This window comes from Aythya ferina, assembly GCF_964211825.1.
Source record: "Aythya ferina genome assembly, chromosome: 11".
Lineage (NCBI taxonomy): Eukaryota > Metazoa > Chordata > Aves > Anseriformes > Anatidae > Aythya > Aythya ferina.
In genome coordinates this window covers 9,208,962-9,226,942 of record NC_140307.1, presented here as the reverse complement: position 1 = coordinate 9,226,942, position 17,981 = coordinate 9,208,962, and the positions used below count along the sequence as shown (strand labels likewise).

At 36.5% G+C, this 17,981-nt stretch overlaps 1 long non-coding RNA gene across 9 annotated transcripts in view; it reads left to right on the top strand.

The window, feature by feature from the left end:
- Positions 1–17,981, top strand: part of LOC311442568 — a 259,074-nt gene that overhangs the window by 221,275 nt on the left and 19,818 nt on the right. For 8 of the 9 annotated variants that reach the window (XR_014696743.1, XR_014696744.1, XR_014696745.1 and 5 more), the window contains 2 exons: positions 575–651; positions 5,801–5,973. This is a non-coding gene — a long non-coding RNA (uncharacterized lncRNA). The remainder of the gene's footprint in view (positions 1–574; positions 652–5,800; positions 5,974–17,981) is intronic. The other variant, XR_014696746.1, reaches the window with a different exon arrangement.

The following is a 17,981-nucleotide window of genomic DNA, read 5'->3' as shown; positions in this document are numbered from 1 at the left end:
TTAGATTCTTCCAGGTAGCTGGGTTTTTAGTGGATAGAAATTCTGCTGTGAAGATCAAGGGAGAGGAGATGGACCTCTAAAAGGTGACTGGCCTTGGAGGCCTTTCCATTTTTGGTGAAAATGCAGCTCTTCATTGTTTGCCAGAATGGATCATAATTCTATTCTTCTAATGAACATTTCCTCTTGGTAATGACTCAAGCATGTGAGTAATTTATGTACTTAAGAAAAACAGAATTCCTTCCATTTTCAGGATGTTGTGTTTTTAGTGCCAAGGAGATGCATTTTGGGGAGAGCATCTTCCAGCTTAAATGCTGAAATACTGCAATAGAATTATGGGCTGCTGAGAGTGTGTTTGACAGTGGTGCAAGGTCAGGGTGGACATCAGAGGCTATTACTGTGATTCAGAGCTTCACCTTCTCGAGCAGAAGTGGCTCTCATTTTTGCAATGAGAGCTGCTCTCTGCTTGCCGATTTCAAATCAAATGTAGGGTGTGACATTTCTCTCCTGCCACACTCAAGACAAAATAGTTTTCCTTAAAATTTGTATCTTATTGCATTTGTTTTAACTTGTATAGGTGCAAAAGACGGTCCAGAATGTTGATTTCATGCTAACTTTAATGGTTATTACTGAACTCCACTGCTGTGAAATCAGGTAAGTGCTCTTTAAGTGCAGGGTTGGTTTGTTTGTTTGTTTTAATAAGAGCACTTACCTTTACTGAATAGCAAGTGTTTGTGAATGCTATTACCTAATACCTGCATCTGTTTGAATGAATGTGAAGTTTACTCCTTTCCTAATCACCCTGGATTTTTTTGGCTTTTATTTTACATGAGGTTTTTTGCAAAGGTTTCCAATGTTGGTAGTCTTACAGGGCTTCCAGTAAATGACTTTTTTTTTGTTTGTTTTTATTTCAAATAGTGATCTGATTAACTTTCTTTTTCTTGTTATATTTTTAGGGTTTTTTTGTGTGTTTTTTTTTTTTTTTTTTTTTCTTCCAAAAAGTACACTCTTCAATCACACTTCTGCAACAACCTACTCACTTGGGAGACTGATCCAAAGCTCTTTGAAATCAGTGGAAAGCCTCCAGCAGGTTTCATGAGATTTGGCTAAGGCCTTTTTTCAGAGCATGAAAATGGAAGCTTTTTTGTTTCTTACTGTTGCATTCTTAAATCTAAATAAGTAGAAATGTGTATTTATAAATCATAGTGAATCTACAATAACAAAGAACTTGTAGATCTCTACTCTAAAATTTGGCAAGATGTAGAGCAGGTAAATCTTACAATGTGAATAATGTAGATAACTGGAATTAAATGCAACCAAATGTACCCTGGATCCAAGGTTGTAATTTATAATATGGTCAAGAATGTACTGCAGACTCCTCAATCGATAAGCTAACGAGAAAAAGCTCTGCAATTAATTACAAATCAACTGGGTCAATATCCTGTAAACGAAAGATATGAAATTGCTAACATTTGGGTGAAATGTCTTTGCCAAGTCTATTTATAAACCTTGTATAAAATATGATATTTATAAAAAGAATAAAAGCTCCTTTCACTGTTCAAAGGCAGCACCCTGAATGCTGATTTCTTTTGCTCTGAAAATTCAACTGAACTGACTTTATTTCATCAGCTTTTTGTCTGTGTGTAAAAGAACTGAAGACATTTTTTACCTTTAATTTGAGACCTTACAATGAAGCAAAAGAGCTATAAATAGGGCTCCCAGTGTGATGCTACCCGTGACTTAATGGTCAAACATCTGAAATAGAGTTTGTGGCCAGATGATTCTCTTAGTAGATGGCAGGACTTGAAATGTTCTAATCAGCAATCTTGAGAATCTAACATCTTGTCACATTTATAGAAATAGTCCCAAAAAGGGCAGCTGGGGAGTGAGGTGGTAGGCTAATGCTTGTATTTGAAAGCAGCTTGTCATCTGCATGGCTCTCCAACTTCAAACAGCTCTATGCCTTTATAACTTGCAAAACTGGGAGTGATACTTACCCGTGATCCTTTTCATCTGGCAGTGATGATTTTTTTCATATATATTTTATAATGTTTCTGCTTTTTATTAAAAAGACAGAGGATGATCATTTCCAAGCAGGAAATAATAATATTAAAAGTGAATCTCTCATTTTCTGTAAGATATGTTTGTTTTATTACCTTGCTATGTAATTTTACTCCCCTTTTTTTCGGGGGCAAGGGAAATCTGAGGATTGTATTGTAATTATATACAACAATAACGAGAGTTTAACTGAACAATAACTGTTCTTGAACTGTAACACATTCATTGATATCAGTGAATTCCTTTTAAGCAGGTGGACAAAATGCCCTTAAAGATATTGACAAGAAAGGTCAGGACTTCATTACCTAGTTTTCCCCCATACGTTCTCTGTAAAGACTCTGCTGGTTTTAATTTCGGGGTTCATAGGATTTTACAGAGGTTGCATTATTATTGGTGTATTGGTATTTCCAACATAATGCTGCTAGGCTACCCAGGTTGTCTGAGGTTCCTAGGGGTGCTTGTTTGTGTTAAAAATGTACTAGTCCTGTTTGTTGTTGCAAAGAGGAACAATTTTGAGGAACAATTTTTCATTCGATACATAAACAAGGAAAGCAAACCCTTCCCACACAATGTTCCTGGTTTCACCATGGAAATCAAAACCATAGTAGCCATGGGAGTTGCTGAGACATGAAGAGCTTGCTGTGAACAGTGTCCCTTTGTTTTCTTCATCTCTCAGGGTAGACCGAGGCTGTGCTTCTTAAGTCAGTGAAAGGAAATCTGAAAATCTGGAGAGAGGATCTGAGATAGAATAAGGAAAGCAGTGAGTACTGACCAACTGAAGGGGAGTCTTTTCTCTACAGGGGGCAAATGTCTGGAATGATCCTTAGCAGGGAAGTGCAGGAGTAAGGGTGTTTACAAGCTTTTTTAGGCTTTCTGAATTCAAAAGTACTTAGATCAATTCTGCTTTGCCATTGTTTTATTATTATTAAAAAAGCCATGGTGTAAAGCCCCTGGAGACCCTTTTTATTTAATGTTAAAATACTAATAAATCAAGGCCTTTTCATTTATGTTAAAAAGCTGGTATTTATAAAGTTGACTGTTTCAAACAAATATTTCATCTAGCACACCAATTGATCATTGACTATAGGGTTAAAATACCAGAACATTTGATACAAAAACATGCTAAGCCTTCGACTTTTCTCATGTATTAGGAAGGATACATAATAATAAATACAACTAAAGTACAAAGTGTTATAAGATTTTAGAGAAAAATATCTGGCTGACAGCTTACATCATCAGAAGTGACAATGATATTGGATTACTATCATCAGCTTAATTGCAGCTCTACTTTCATGTTTTTTTTCTGTCTGACTTCAGTGTAACTGCCTCCACACCTGAATTCAAGCATTTTGTGCAAATATTTGTGGAACATTGAGTTGCATTACCTATTTGGTTTTCTGCCTATTTTGTAGTGCTCAGGAGGCTTAATGTTTAAAATCTTTTCCTTATTTCCAGATTGTCATGTTTAAGAGGTGTTCCCAAAATCCATATCTGTAGACCCACAAGGACAGCAGTGAAGGAAGTCTTTCTGGAGTCTTGGCTGCTTTATGAGTTTCATGAGATTTCCATAAAACTGAAATTTCCTTTTCAATCTGGGCTGTGGTTTTCTTTTCAAGAAGGATGTTGCTGAGGTAAACTAGCTCTGTTGAGGTTAGAAGAGTTAAATCACCAACAGCTTTCCAGGGCATTATAGATGTGAGGCTGGTCTGTCTCCACATGAATGATATACTTAGCACACAAAAAACTTTTGTAACTTTTTTTTTTTTTTTAACTTGGAACAAGAATGAGGTCCTTTTACAGTCCTCTTTGTTCTTTCTTTTACCGCATCTTTTCTCAGCATTTTACAACATTTTGTTAGCGGTGTTATAGTATTATAGTACATTAAAATATTATTATTTTATTATATATTTTCTACCATTAGACTAATGGCTGTAAAAGGACCATAATGAAGGTTCATGATTCCATTGATGAAAACTTTTTTTGGTGTGGAAAATGTGTGGTGATGGTTGTGTGTTAAAGCAGCATGTAGAACTTCCTATGTCATTTAACTTTTTCAGTATGTTTTATATGCAGCTTCAAAGTTATCTTGCCATTTATTTTTCTCATCAAGGCATGTGCCTTCAGGCTTTTAGTATGTCTGTCTTGGTTTCATTCTAAAGACTCAGCTCTGATCTGAGTTGCTATTTCTCACCTGCAGTGACAGTGAGAAATATTAGTATTTACTTGCCTCCTCTGAAAGAGGGATTTATTGTACAAATGTATAAAATAAAATAAAGGGGGGGAGAGGGGAGGATGTGCACAACAGAAAATTAAATAAAACATTCCCAGTGAATACTGGGAATGACTTCAATCAACAATGAATAAATCAACTACTGATTCTGTTTTAATAGGGTATAATTTTAATGCAATGTTGAGAAATATTATTGTATCACCAGCAGTGATGTCATTAACATGTAGACTAAAACAGACAGCTGCAAAAATACTATAGAAAATGCCTACATTTCACATGTGTACTGTGAAGCTAGAACTCTTCCCATTTCTAAACCACTCCACCTCCTCAGGAAGTTGCATATAGATTAGAAATGTCTAGGAAATTTGTCCAGAAAGAACATTTGTTACAGTAACATTAGCTGGTTTCCATTCAACCTGGAGAAGCACAATCATTGTTTTGTCTGTATTTTCCTTATTAGACATTCAAATGAAATTTAAGCACATGAAATCTGCATTACTATGAATATATTTTTTCATTAAGCTAGAGAAACTAATTAGCACTGAAATTAGATTTCAAATACAATTCATGATATAAAGTCTCTTGAAAAAAAAAATAAAAAACAAACAACAATAAAAAACAGCCAAAACCTGCTATCAGTTTTACATCTGCATTCTTATCTGCATTTTTAGTCTGGTCATCTTACAGATGGTACCTCCACAACTCCATTATAGACCACTTTTCATCTGACTTTCTCTTCAGTGAATCACTTGGTTTCCTAAGTAAAAATGCATTATGTCAATAATCAGGTTTTAATTTAAATGCATTCCTTTGTTTACCGAGTTGATCAGTCTTCCTTCCTTTCTTCTGATGTGTTTTTTGGGGGGGAGGAAATTGTAAAGTGTAACATCACTGTTTTTTTTTTTTTCTGTATTTGTCATTGTTTAATCTATTCTGAGCAGACTGTAAACTTCTTATAGTCATTAACTTAATGAGTCTATTGGCATTCATTGTTCTAATGGTGTGAGGTTGTGGGAGAAGAAAAGGGTCATCCCCTTCATAAGGAATTTGTAAGTGGTGCAGCACAGATGAGTTGAGAGAACTGGGAGATGGAGATGTCTTGAAATATGCATCTAGAGGTAATTTCTTGTCTTACACTTTGTACTGCTATTTTAAGAGTTGCTTAGGAGAACCTGCAAAACAAGTAGTCCTAGAACAATATTTGAGAGTGAACAGCAGTAGCAGTGTTCAGCTATGAAAACAAAACAACCACAAAACAACTACAAAACTTATCTAGATTTTACAGGCTGTACATATTTTTTGTTTTCAGGACAAAAATTGAGACATACTATAATGGACAATTAATAATTAAACAAATGACAAAACAGAAAAACAGAGCAACCTGTTTCAGATTATCTTCCACCACACCAACATGTTCTTACATCTCAATTGCAAAGAGAATAAAACATTCTCTTCTTTTAAATAAAGAACTGTGGTTTATAATGTTTTCTTCTGTTGCATATTCATTATTTTCAGGAAGGAAGATGGCTTTTAAGTTTGCAGATGACACTAAACAACAAGTAGAGCTCTGGACAACAACAAGCCTTTCTCTCCAAGAAACATCTGCTCAATGAAGAAGGCATGCAGTGAAAAGTGTGTCTCATATGTTCTGCTTATATCCAGTGGGCTTAGTTAAAATAATTAGCTAGGTAAGATTTCTCACTCTGATTTCCAAGTCTCCTGTTACTTTGTTCCATCACCTTGGTCAATTCAATTCAGTTTACCTGGTTGTAAAATGTGTTCCATAATATTTATTTGATTTTACTGTGATTAAATCTTCTGTTGTTAGTTTAGGTCTCCTTTGTTCTAGTTATTGTATACATATATAAGTATTCAAAGTCCTGCTTCAGGGAAGGTATTGCATTCACAAATAATGTAGGTACAGTTAGCAAAAAATTCTAGGTTTTATTAGGGGAAGCCAAGCAGCTAGGATCACAGCTAAATAACAAACTTTATTTTATTTGGGGGGGGTGGGGGTGGGAAGGGAGGAATAGTCAGGAAGTGTTGGATATTGAACCAATGAATTTATGAATGTGTTACCTGCTCTTCTAAAAGGGCTAACTTATTTTTTTGACAATTTGTTAAGAGAATTTTCTGAAATCCTTAAACCCTTCCAAAAAATAATGATATATACCCGACTAAAATCATATATATTGGGATTTTTTGACCTGTATGAAGTAAAGTATATAAAAAGATTTTCTGATAGGACTTAGCTTTTTTTAAAACATACTTTTACTGATTTAACAATTTTTAAAATTAAAACAACAGCCTATTTGTAGTGAATTTTAACATGAACTAACTTTTGCAATTGCTTCCTTAAATCTCACATAATTTCTGGAATTTGTTTTGTCAACCATGTAGATTTATTTAAATGGCTTATCTGGAGTCAAATGCTCTTTCTGATTTAGCTTTCAAGTTAAAATTACACATGTTCATGATTCATACTCAAGGCAGCCTATAACAAAGCTCAACTTAGTTGTTCAGTTCTTACCAGGCCAATATTACAATATTATATATGGGATGCTTGAAAATAATTGCATAAACATATGCTGTATAGAGCACCCTCCTTGATAGTTTTTTTTTTTCAGATGTATTTTAGTGTCCTGACACAGTGTCTCTTTGGTTTAAACAATAAATACAAATCAAGTCCATCCCCAGCCTGTTCTGTGAAATTATGGCACTACATTTTGAGGTTTTGCCAGTTTAAGATACAAGCAGAAGTGCTGTTGGCTCTGGCTTGCTACTGTAAATGTAAAATGTTAAAATGGTGAGTAATGAAAAATGGACGTAATTCAATCCTGCCCAGGAAATTCAAGGACAGAACAGGGAAAGAAGGTAGAAATATGTATTGGAGCCTGATTTGCTTTCTTGAAACTTGATTCTTCTCTGCCTGGGGTCTGCTGGAAGTTACAGAAGATCAATAGCAGCTGATTGCATGCCCTAGAAAGCAGGGATTGCTAGGTGGTGTTAACCACTGGTAATTTGGTTTTGGTGCTGTATTTCTGTCTCCCATCCCCCTTCTCTTCACTTAGCTGCCAAATTCACTTTACATTGGTATCGGTTGGTCTGTGACCTTTTTATCTAACTTGCTTCTGGGGTTTGCTATTTTCCTTCATTACCCTCCTCATCTAACCTGTGTGCTTGTCACCATTTACACATCCTTCTCCAAAGGTAGGGATCATCGTTCAAATAGAGAACAAGCTTGTCCAGCATTAAGAGCTAATCATCAGCTAGTAGGTTAAAAGTAAGTAGACTGAAGAGTTAATCAGCTGCAGCTTTTCTCCTTTCTTGAACATGGGCAACAGGCAGCTTGGAGAGTCCTAATATCCAAGGGAGGTTTGAGAAAGAAGAGATGTTTGCTGAGACTTTCCCTGTGCTGTCTGAAAAGCTCTGCTTGTTCTTACCCTTTCCTGGTATATATTTTATCCTTCTTCTAAATGTTTCTGTTGCTGCCTCCTCAAGACTCTCACACTTCTTGGTTATTTCCTTATTTAAATACTACTACTACTACTACTACTACTACTACTACTACTAATGACCTAATCTTGGGTGATTTTAAGGCTATTAATTCATCTTTATCATCCTTACCTTCCTCAGCTGTACAGTAGCAATAGATGTATGCCTAGCTGCTGCTATTCCATTCAGTGCATAAAGTATGAGGTATTATTAGTCATATTATTATTTAGAGAAATATAGATATTTTGTTAGCCTAGCAAGTTTTCACTCTAGACATTCATTTTAATTGCTCTATATTCTTCAGAAATCCTCTTCTCCTCTGTAGTTTGGAAACATAAATAGATTTGAGTGACACACGAGTCAAACCTGACTCAGGACATGTCGATACAGGTAGAAGTAAAAGTGGCACATTCCTTAATGCTGTATGTATGTGACAAGTGAATTCAAGAGAACAGCAGAGAATAGCCGTGTCACTTAAGCAGAAGATTTGTCAAGAGATTCTCCACTGGCACTACTAGAAATACAGATGACTTCATTCTGATCCCATCCAGGTAACTTAGCTCTTCAGTAGCTGGTGGTACTTGTTTTGTGCTTGTGCTACAGTTGTGCAAAAACATTGAAAAGAAATAAGTAACATAACTGGGGTGAACTTCATTAAGTTGAAGTGTGTCATTTTGTTTAAAAAGTGAACATGGCAACAGATTTTGAAAGTGTGTTAATTAATAGATACAAATTACCATAATCACATCAAGATACAAATTACTGTAATCATGTCCGCTTAAATCTTTCAGTGATTATAATGCCATCATTTCAATGCCATGTTCCTAACAAGATACTAATTTCTTGTTGTGAGTAATTTTAGGATTGTTATAACTGCATTTTGATGACCATTGCACTTGGGGGAGACAAATAGCACTGTGAGTGGAGAAAAAAAAGCTTGAAAACAAGGAGAGTTAATGTAGATAGGCATGCTAATAAGGATATTTATATCTAAGAAATCACTCGGATGACTGTGAGTCCATATTAGCTAACTGCCAGTGTGCCATGCCATTGCTTTTTTTTTTTTTTTTTTTTTTTTAAATGATGGTGGTGACTTCACAGAGAAACTAGAATCCAAGAAGGCATCCAGTGGGGGACAATAAGTGATAAGTTTTCAAAAGAGGAGATCTGTGGTATATAAAATAAAGAGAGCATTGAAGCAATGTGATTCCAAGGGTTTTAAATAGCCATTTTTTCTGCTGTTATATGAAATTCAGCAGGGCACTACACGCACAGTGCACGGATCCTCCTTAGAGAAACACATGCATGCTACCCTGAACGTTTACAGTGACTTGAGAAGATTGCCATGGCAGTGAAAAGGGCTGCTATTTTCCATAAATTTAAGGGCCAGCTGCTGTGCTATTTAGTTCCTGTTTCCATCAAAAATAGAGTAACATTTGTGAGCCAAAACAAGAGAGGAGTCTGGTTTGTAACATTTTTCTGGGTGTCATTTTTTTTGGTGTGGGTAAGGGAGGGGGAACTGCTTGCACTGGAAGCTTTGGCATTGTAGGCAAAGGAGGGAGTTCACAAGTTACAGATATTTACTGCATCAGGGGTTTTTTTCCATTCTTGTTTTTTTTATATATATTTTTGCTGGTTTTTTGTTAGTTTTTTTAAGTGAAATGTGCTTTGCAGGGTCTAAATTGATTTCCAAGCTTCTGATTTGCTTAGTCAACTCCTTCTTTGACAGCATATTTAACCACATATAACTTAAATAATTGTACTTGTGAGAAATGTATTTATTGTCCAGTGTCCAATCTTTTTTTTTTTTTTTTTTTTTTGTTTGTTTGTTTGTTTCCTCTTAATGACTGGCTCTGTTCATTGGGAAATATGTAAATAAAGTTACAGCCAAGGAGGAGAGCTAATAGATTTTAATGGCTTAAGTTCTGTAAATGATGCCCATGAGGAACTCCTTACACAGACAGTCCTGGGGAGTTCAGTGGTACTTCTCACACAATAGATTTACTCACACAAGTAAGTGTTTGAGAGTAAAGCTGTTAGTGTTCCTCTCCAGCATTCCTCTTATTCTTACTCCATTACAAAAGCAAGCCAGCACATGAACACCAGAGGGCATTTTTTAGTCTAATGCGGCCCAAATAAGGATTTAATCTAGACTAAACAACAGTTTTGAATATTTGCTGTAACTATTAATTATTGAAAATGTTTTGAAATTTTCTACTTATTTCCTAGCTTTTAGTTCTTGATTTAAATCATCTGTAATGTTCCTACTTAGTGTGTTTAATTTATATTTAATGTTTAATATATCTGTTTGCTACAGTTTAACAACCTTTACAGTTAGCTGCATTTTACTTAAAATGAATTTATTACTCTAAAAAGGTTCTGGAATGAGTTATTTATCAAAGAAGCAAAAATAGCTCAATCTTATGTACTGCTAACAAGGCGCTGAAGATTTGTGTAATTGTAAATGCATATTCAAAGCATAAGCAATAAGTTGTACTATACTTATCAAAGACATGTTGTCTGTAAAAAGCTGTCACGTTTGCCTGATATGAGGTTCCTTCAAAGTCACGATTTCCCCTGCAGGTATTGCATGTTTTCCAATTACACTCCTTATTTATCTATTGCAATTAGTGCATTCCTGCTACAGATGTTTCATGAATACATGTTTTAATTAATTGATAAAACTACTATTTTTCTCAACCAGTTAGTAAAACTGTTCACAATATACACGTGAGTTTCTGGAAGTCAGTATGTAAAATTGCCCATTGATTTTTCTGGAGGGGATGATGGTGATTGATTGTCCAGGCTTTTTTTTTTTTTTTCCCATTTCCTTTTTTCTTTTCTTTTCCTTTTTTTTTTTTTTAGTCCATTGTGTTATCCTTTATCCTAACAGCAAATTACAAACAAACTGCATTTTAATTTAGGCTTATTTGGAGTCAACTATTATCTGATCTGTAACTGCTGAGAAAGCTGACTGATTCACCCTGTAATTAGGTCTCTGCAGCACCTTCCTCCCACATAAATGGACAGATGGAGTCCTGGTTGTTTTCCTGTGGTCACCAATGCAACTGAGGGACACATCTAAGTGACAGGCACTTAGATTCATTTGGAATTTTTAATCACGGATTAACACTTGTCAGCTTCAAAGTATACACTGTTGGGAAATTAGTGTCACATCATGCGATACAGCAGTTGTAAGTCTGCAAAGAAAACAGATTTTTTTTTTCTCTCCTCGCCCCCTGTCCCCCCCCACAATGGCTAAGGTTAACTGTCTGGACAGCTGTGAGTCAAGCCTTCAAGACACGCTGCTTTATCTGATTGGTCTCAGTCTTGATCTGGCACATGAAAGGAAATGTGAGGAAGTTTCAAGCAGAGATCATTTTGCAAGTCCAAAGCCGAGGGTGAGGTCAAGTTTGCTGGCATTTTCGGAGTATCACATTACAAACATAAAACAAAGTACCATGCAGACAATCTGAGGTTTAGTGGAGCAATGGTTTCAGCTTCAGATCTCCATTGCTGGAGTATTTTTTTGTTTTGTTTACTAGCATAAATGAAAAATACCGCAGTAAAGAATCAGCAGTTATATATATATTTTAAAGGTGACTCTTCCTTCCAGGCATATGGTGACTTTTTCTGAGTTTTGATGTTTAACTTCCGCAGGTACTGCCAACATCTCATGGGGCTGCAGGGTAAAGTTAGCATATAGTTAAAGAGCAAGTTGTTATTATTCATGTTACATTAACTTAGCCCATAATGTTACTGCAAATGCTTCCTCCTGCGGCAAACTACTTCTTTTTGTGTGCATTCAGAGCTATGGAGATTACTGTGGGGTGGCAAAAGCGGATTTTTTTAACAGTGTACTTTATGGTTTTTGTAAGCTTTGGAGTGTTAGTCTGCAAGGTGGAAGGAGCCACCTTTGCACCATGAAACTCACCAAAACCACTCCCCAAGATACAGACAAGTGTTGCCTTACAAAGCTAATCCTACCAACTGCCTGCCTTCTCGACAAGCTCTGTTCTAGTCTCAGGGCTAGCTCTTCAGTTTGTAAAAAATAAATAATAATACATTTTCTTAGTTCCACCAAGGATTTACTGAAATTTCCCCATCAGACATTTTTCTGAAGATGTTTAAGTCTTAAAAGTATGCATTGTTATGCTACCAAGTTTTACAGATAGAGGTAATGAGTTTTTTTCTTTTTGATTAGCTGTACATTTCAGTAAAAACACAATGTTTAACATTTTGTTATCTGTTGTAACATGCAGTAAGCTCTGTGGTTAATGGAAGAGTATATTGAGTAAGACCCTGTGTGCTCTTCAGCTTAGTTGTGTAAAGTGTTATTTTGTATGCTATGTGTGAGGAATGGGTCTGACGCTTGTGACTGTTGCAGTATGAATGTTATATTTCTCAACATCTACCACGGAGAAGGTGAAGTTGAGAGGTTTTTCCCTCCAAAAGTAGAAATGCAGTAGAGATATGAGCAGATGTTGCTATTGGTTACATTTGAGCAACTTCCAGGGGGTCACTGGGCATCAGCATTTTTGCACTTTGCATGTTCAGGTAAGCATGGGGAGCTTCTGTATGCAGCCGAGGTAGATTCTTAATGTGATACCTAGCCAGGGAAAGCACTTCGTTTCCTTAAGTATTATCACACTTCTAGCTTTTATTAACAGCTATTAAATTTTGGAATATAGGTGATGCAGTCATGCGATGGAGGTTTTTTCTGAGGCCTTTAGCTGAACTTTTGAAAAATAATGCTCCCCCCAAAGTAAAAATCTGGGTGATAAAATACATCACTCCTTCATGAAGGCACTAATTATAAATGCCATTAAAATGTGAGATTATAAATTACTTGTAGAATATCTTAATAGCTTGTATGCAAATTTTTATTACACATTATGTAAATGACCATAATAATAGGCCCCTTTCCAAGCCCTTTTGCAATCTTTGTTCAGAAAGGTAACTACAATTGTACTATTTCTAATGTAGAAGTGAAGTGAGTGATGTGTTGCTAGACAAAACTTGAAAAGATAGACATTGATCTGTTAGCAATCATCTATATTTTTTATTTTGAAATTGTAACTTCTCTTTATTGTCTGGGATTGCAGGATGGGGCATGTCTTATTTTTATCTTCAGACAAGCATGTTTTATAATCAAAAGGGCACAGTTCTCTCATCACTTGTATACTTGTCAGAGAGAGCTCTGCACAAGCTGGAACTAAATTTAAACCTCAGTACAAATCCCTATGGTGCCCTGAGATGAGGATAATACAAAAAGGAGCATGACATGGCCTTGAATCTCCCTTGCCTTAACAAGAGCAGGAAGAATTTCATGGGGGAATAACGATACCTGCATCTTCAGCTATCCTATAGAAATCAATACGGAAGTGTGCTCCCGTTAGGGGGCAAAAAGGCTCAAGGGCTAAACATTTTAGACCAATTCCAGCACAATTTTTATCATTTCCTTTAGAAGTCATTACTAGCACTGAGTCTCAGAGTATTCCTCAGCTTTTCTGTGCTGTTTTCACTGTTTTATCTAATACCAGGAAATCACATTTAACTTGGTGTAGCAATTTCTTCCAGGCAGAGCTGATCACCACGCAAATTTATCCTGATCAGTCTGTGTCCAATCTGTTACTGGCTTGATCAGATAGAAAAGGATGAGATCAGTGAAACTGGCATATTGCTCCTAACCCTTCCTTGTATATTCGGTACTTGAAATACCAATACTTGAAATACCAAAGGTCTAATTTAAAGAAAGGTCTGTAAAATCATCATACCCTTTCTCAGAAGAAGGAGCAATTCCCTATAATACATATCTTCTCTCTCCAGAAGTCTCAGTTCAAAATCACTTTTGCTACTGTTTGGTCTTTATTCCCATTTAACATCCAAGACGTGTTATATTTCACCAAAACATATCCATAGCTTTCAACTTTTTCTCGTTATTTTGCAGGGCTTTATGAACAAAAGTAAGGAGTGTCTGCCTTTAAGCAGACCTGTTTTTCCTTTCCAAAGCAGTGTCTTTCATCATTAACTTTCAAATAGCAAATCAATCATACTAAACTGCCACAATACTTTTCCTAATTATTTTTCCATTTGGTGTGTTTCTTTTTCCACATGTGCTTTAATATGATTTTGGTCGTCTCCCTTTTTAAAGTACAATATCAATACTTATGCCCCTTTGATTTCCAGCTTTATTAAAGCATTATTGACTCTCATCTTTGTCACTGTTTGCCCTTGAAATTTCAACTTTTGTGATAAATATGCACTTCCGCTGTTATCATTATCTATAAGTTAATTAATTAAGCTCATATTCAGCTTCCAGTTCTCCTTGGGAGAGAGTAAAGCATCCTTCTGCTCCTATCCAGCCCTGCACCCGAGGATCTGGGAACCAAACTTCAACATTTTAGGATCTGCACCTCAGTATGTCATTGTTTATAGTCAAGAACATCTCCTCCTTTTCTTGCTTTCTTAGCTAATGAAAAACCTTTGGATATTTCTGATAGCATATGTACTGTCTGTGCTGAAATACTGAGCACAGTGGTATTATAATCCTGACTCATAACTGTAGTCTCTTTTTTTTTTTTGGTGGGTGATACTACCTTTTTTTGTAGCGGATCATATACTTAATCTATGAAATCAGACTCTCCTCTGTTGTCGTGACTGTGCATGAAGGGAATAGCTGTCCAGTAATATAACCCATTTCAGTGGAACATGCTTGTGACTTGGCTAATTTTGAGGTGCAATTACTCACTACAAGAAAAATCTGGCAAGATACAGGTTCTTATTTTGGTCTTTGGGTTAAATGTCAAGTCGGCTGTATGCATGTGGTAGACCCTATGAAAGACAATATTGCTTGTGTTTCTCTGACAAATGTGCATTTCTAGCTTCTTCTGTCAACTGCTTGAGTTTGAAAAGCAAAGACAAAAGTCAAAATAAAAATTTGGAGACAAGAGACAATCTCTGGTACTAGTCCAGAAAATTTCAGGGGAGGCATGGGTTAGTTGTAAGGAGAAAACATGAAGACAGGAGTTAAATTCTAACAAGATACCCCTCCTTAATAAGAATTTGTTTTAGGAATTCTGTACAGTCTGATGTGGCTTTGTAGTTGGCATCATGTAGATGCACATGCAGATGTTTCTTAATTGAGTAACATACGTTGTTTAGGTGTCCTGGTAAAGTCCCTTTGTACAGCTCGTATGGTAGCTTTACCTCACTGCAAAGGTGTAATTTAGCCTTTTTGTTCACTTCCTCTCAAGTTTATGTGAATTCCTTGTGTGTTGCCATTTATGCCAACAGTGTATACTTCTCTAAGGTCTTACACTAACACTAGCTTCTTTTCACTGGACCAGAGGAGATGGTCTAGGTAGCAACTGCTCTGGAAGATGTTCTAAAAGATGCTGAATAAGATTTTTCTAGTCCAAGGGAGAGGGTACAGCATTATCAAGTGATCCTAGAATATTTTATTTCTGTTCTAAAGGACATGTTAGACTCAAATACATTGGCAATTTGCATATTAATTAGCTTCTATAGGGTCAGTTGTTACAGGCATTACACCGTATAGGCTGGTACTCTTCCTAAACATTGACATCAGAGGGAGAAGAACCAGCTGAGCTTGCTGATACAAACTGTACAGCAGAGAGGGGTTTCTCCTGATCCCACCTGTCCATCACCACTGAATGTACCCCCTTAACACGGAACGTGTACGATATGTGACAAGCCCTCTGTGATGGAATGTGTCAAAATACCACATCGGATTTAACAGAGAAAAGCAAAAAACAGTGCAATTACTCTGCTTCCTAGCTAGAAAGAGAATTAAACACTGTGGGTGGGTGTGGCTTTTTAGCTTATTAAGCTGCACTGTGAAATTCATTGCATCTCTTGAGCCCTCAAAGGACCCTTCTCTTCATCTTTCTGACTGCTTCTCGTCTTGGTGGGTTGGGCAGCTCAGCAATCTCTGTGAGTTGCTGTCATTCTGGTCATGTGTGTGTTTGCTGCCAGCGCAGTCACAAACTGAGCCCAACAAAGAAATAACATGGTGAGGCTTACCTGTGACGGGTGGGATGGAGGGGAGGGCTTCAGCACGTGGGGTGAGGCTATTGCAAGCTGAAGGCACTTGTGTAAATGTTGGTGACCAAACATGTCCCTTGAGCTGTGCTTGAGCTGCCACAGCACCTGGTCCCTTGGGCCTCCAGCCCTGCCTATGTTTTCTCCCTTTATTCTGCTGGTTCTCTCACAAAACAAGTATAACAAGGGACTATTTCTAACACGCTTCACTGTTTTTTTTTCCTCTTTGTCTTGGATTTATTCTGAATGTACCTTAAACCCTAGTGCCCTCTTCTGATCCTGAAATAGGTGTCAGTTCTCAGCACACCTGTCCCTGCAGCTCCAGATAGCAGACGGGCAGCCAATTGTTTGAAGGTAGGCAAGCATCTGGGGACAGAGATATTTTAATTTGTAATCAGCTTTAAAATTTTCAACTCTTGCTCTGTTCAGAAACAGGAGCTTAGGCATAAATTTGTCTTTCCTACTTATAAAAAACATTTTTCCCTCCTGGCAGGAGCCATAGGTTTGAACTGAAGTCCACTGATGTAAAGGGATAAACCCTTATCAGCTCTGGTCCAGCCCTTAGCATAGCAAGTTCTTTAGCCAGTAGAGAGTCATTTAGGCTGGAGGAAGCATACTATTACAAGATATTCAAATGATAAATACTAATTAAGAATAATCCTGTAGAAAATATTGCTTCTTTGGACGTTTATCTTGGAAAATACTGAGAAGTGATAACTCTAAAATTCCTTACTTTTGGGACTCCTTCCAATGTTACTAAACCAAACTCAGCTTGTGTACATATATCTAGACAGATGTACGTAATGCATATTAGATCTCTCTTACACTCAGATAGCTACAGACTGTATGAATAAGTTCATTCATCATTTATAGGCTGCCACCTCTGGGATGGAAGGCAGCAGCTGTCAAGCAGCACACAGCAGTGCTTCACAGTAGTCTCAGGGCATATTCAGCAGTTCTGCATACAGTTAATATTGTCGTGTGATTCTGTGTGACTGGACAGAGAATCCTCTTTCTGAGTTAAGAAAAATAAGTATATTTGTTTTTCTAAAATCTTGATCATATTTTTTTGAGTACCATTTAAAAACAATTCAAATAAAATGTTTGCCTTTAAGGCACTAACATTTAACAGACTTTGGGAACATTACTAGATCTTGTAACATTAAACTTACTTCAAAATAAGGTTATGAATTAATCTTCTCAGCACTGGATTTTATAGTCTGTGGCTGTTTGCTTATGTTTTAAGCAGCTAATATTCTGCAAATTGGGAGTTGTGTAACTGCAAATAAACATTTTGTACTAACAAAATTATTTGTTGATAATTTTAGATGAGAATTACTGAGACACTGATGGGCAGATTAATACCAGAGGCCTCTCTAGCAAGAGGTTTATCAACACATTAAGCAACAAAAGAGATATTTATAGTACTCTCCCAGAACACGCTTTTTCCAGCTCTCTATTGCCATCTTGAGTCTCTTACCTTCAAGAGAAAATCTGAGTTGGGGCATATACAGAGACAAAGTGAAAATAGCTGGCCAATTCTGTTTACTGTACATGTCTCTAGTCATCAGTTGGAAGTCATCAAATATATATTTAAAAAAAAGTTATTTAGTTTGAGATTTGCTATAGTTTGTCATGAGTCGTATAAGATTTAAAGCAGAATTGTGGAATGTTTTGATTGTAGTGGGAACATGTAAGGTGCTGCAGAATAAGGTTCTTAGAAAGAAGCCGAGCTCAGGTGTGGAGTGCTTGGATACATGCATTGTGCAGACAGTGCTGGCAGTGGCTGTCAGATGCTAATGAGATTTTAGGATATATTTGCAGGGGGATAGGGGAATATTGGAAGCTATAAGTCACTAGTTATGCAGATATTTTAATACCATAAACGTTTTTCCTATAATTGACATTATAAATTTATCACCTTCCTCTGAAAATCAGAAACATGTATTGTGGTTCATATTATTCTAAGTATATACAAAGAAAAATCAACGTTTTTCAAAGTCCCATGAGAAAGCTGACATACAGAGCAGAATGCTGAGGTCTTCTCACATAGGCATTTCTCCAACTGCTGCTGCTTTATCCTTCATCATGTGCAGACTTCTTTCTGTAGGTTAATAACTTTTACAAGTCTTTCTCT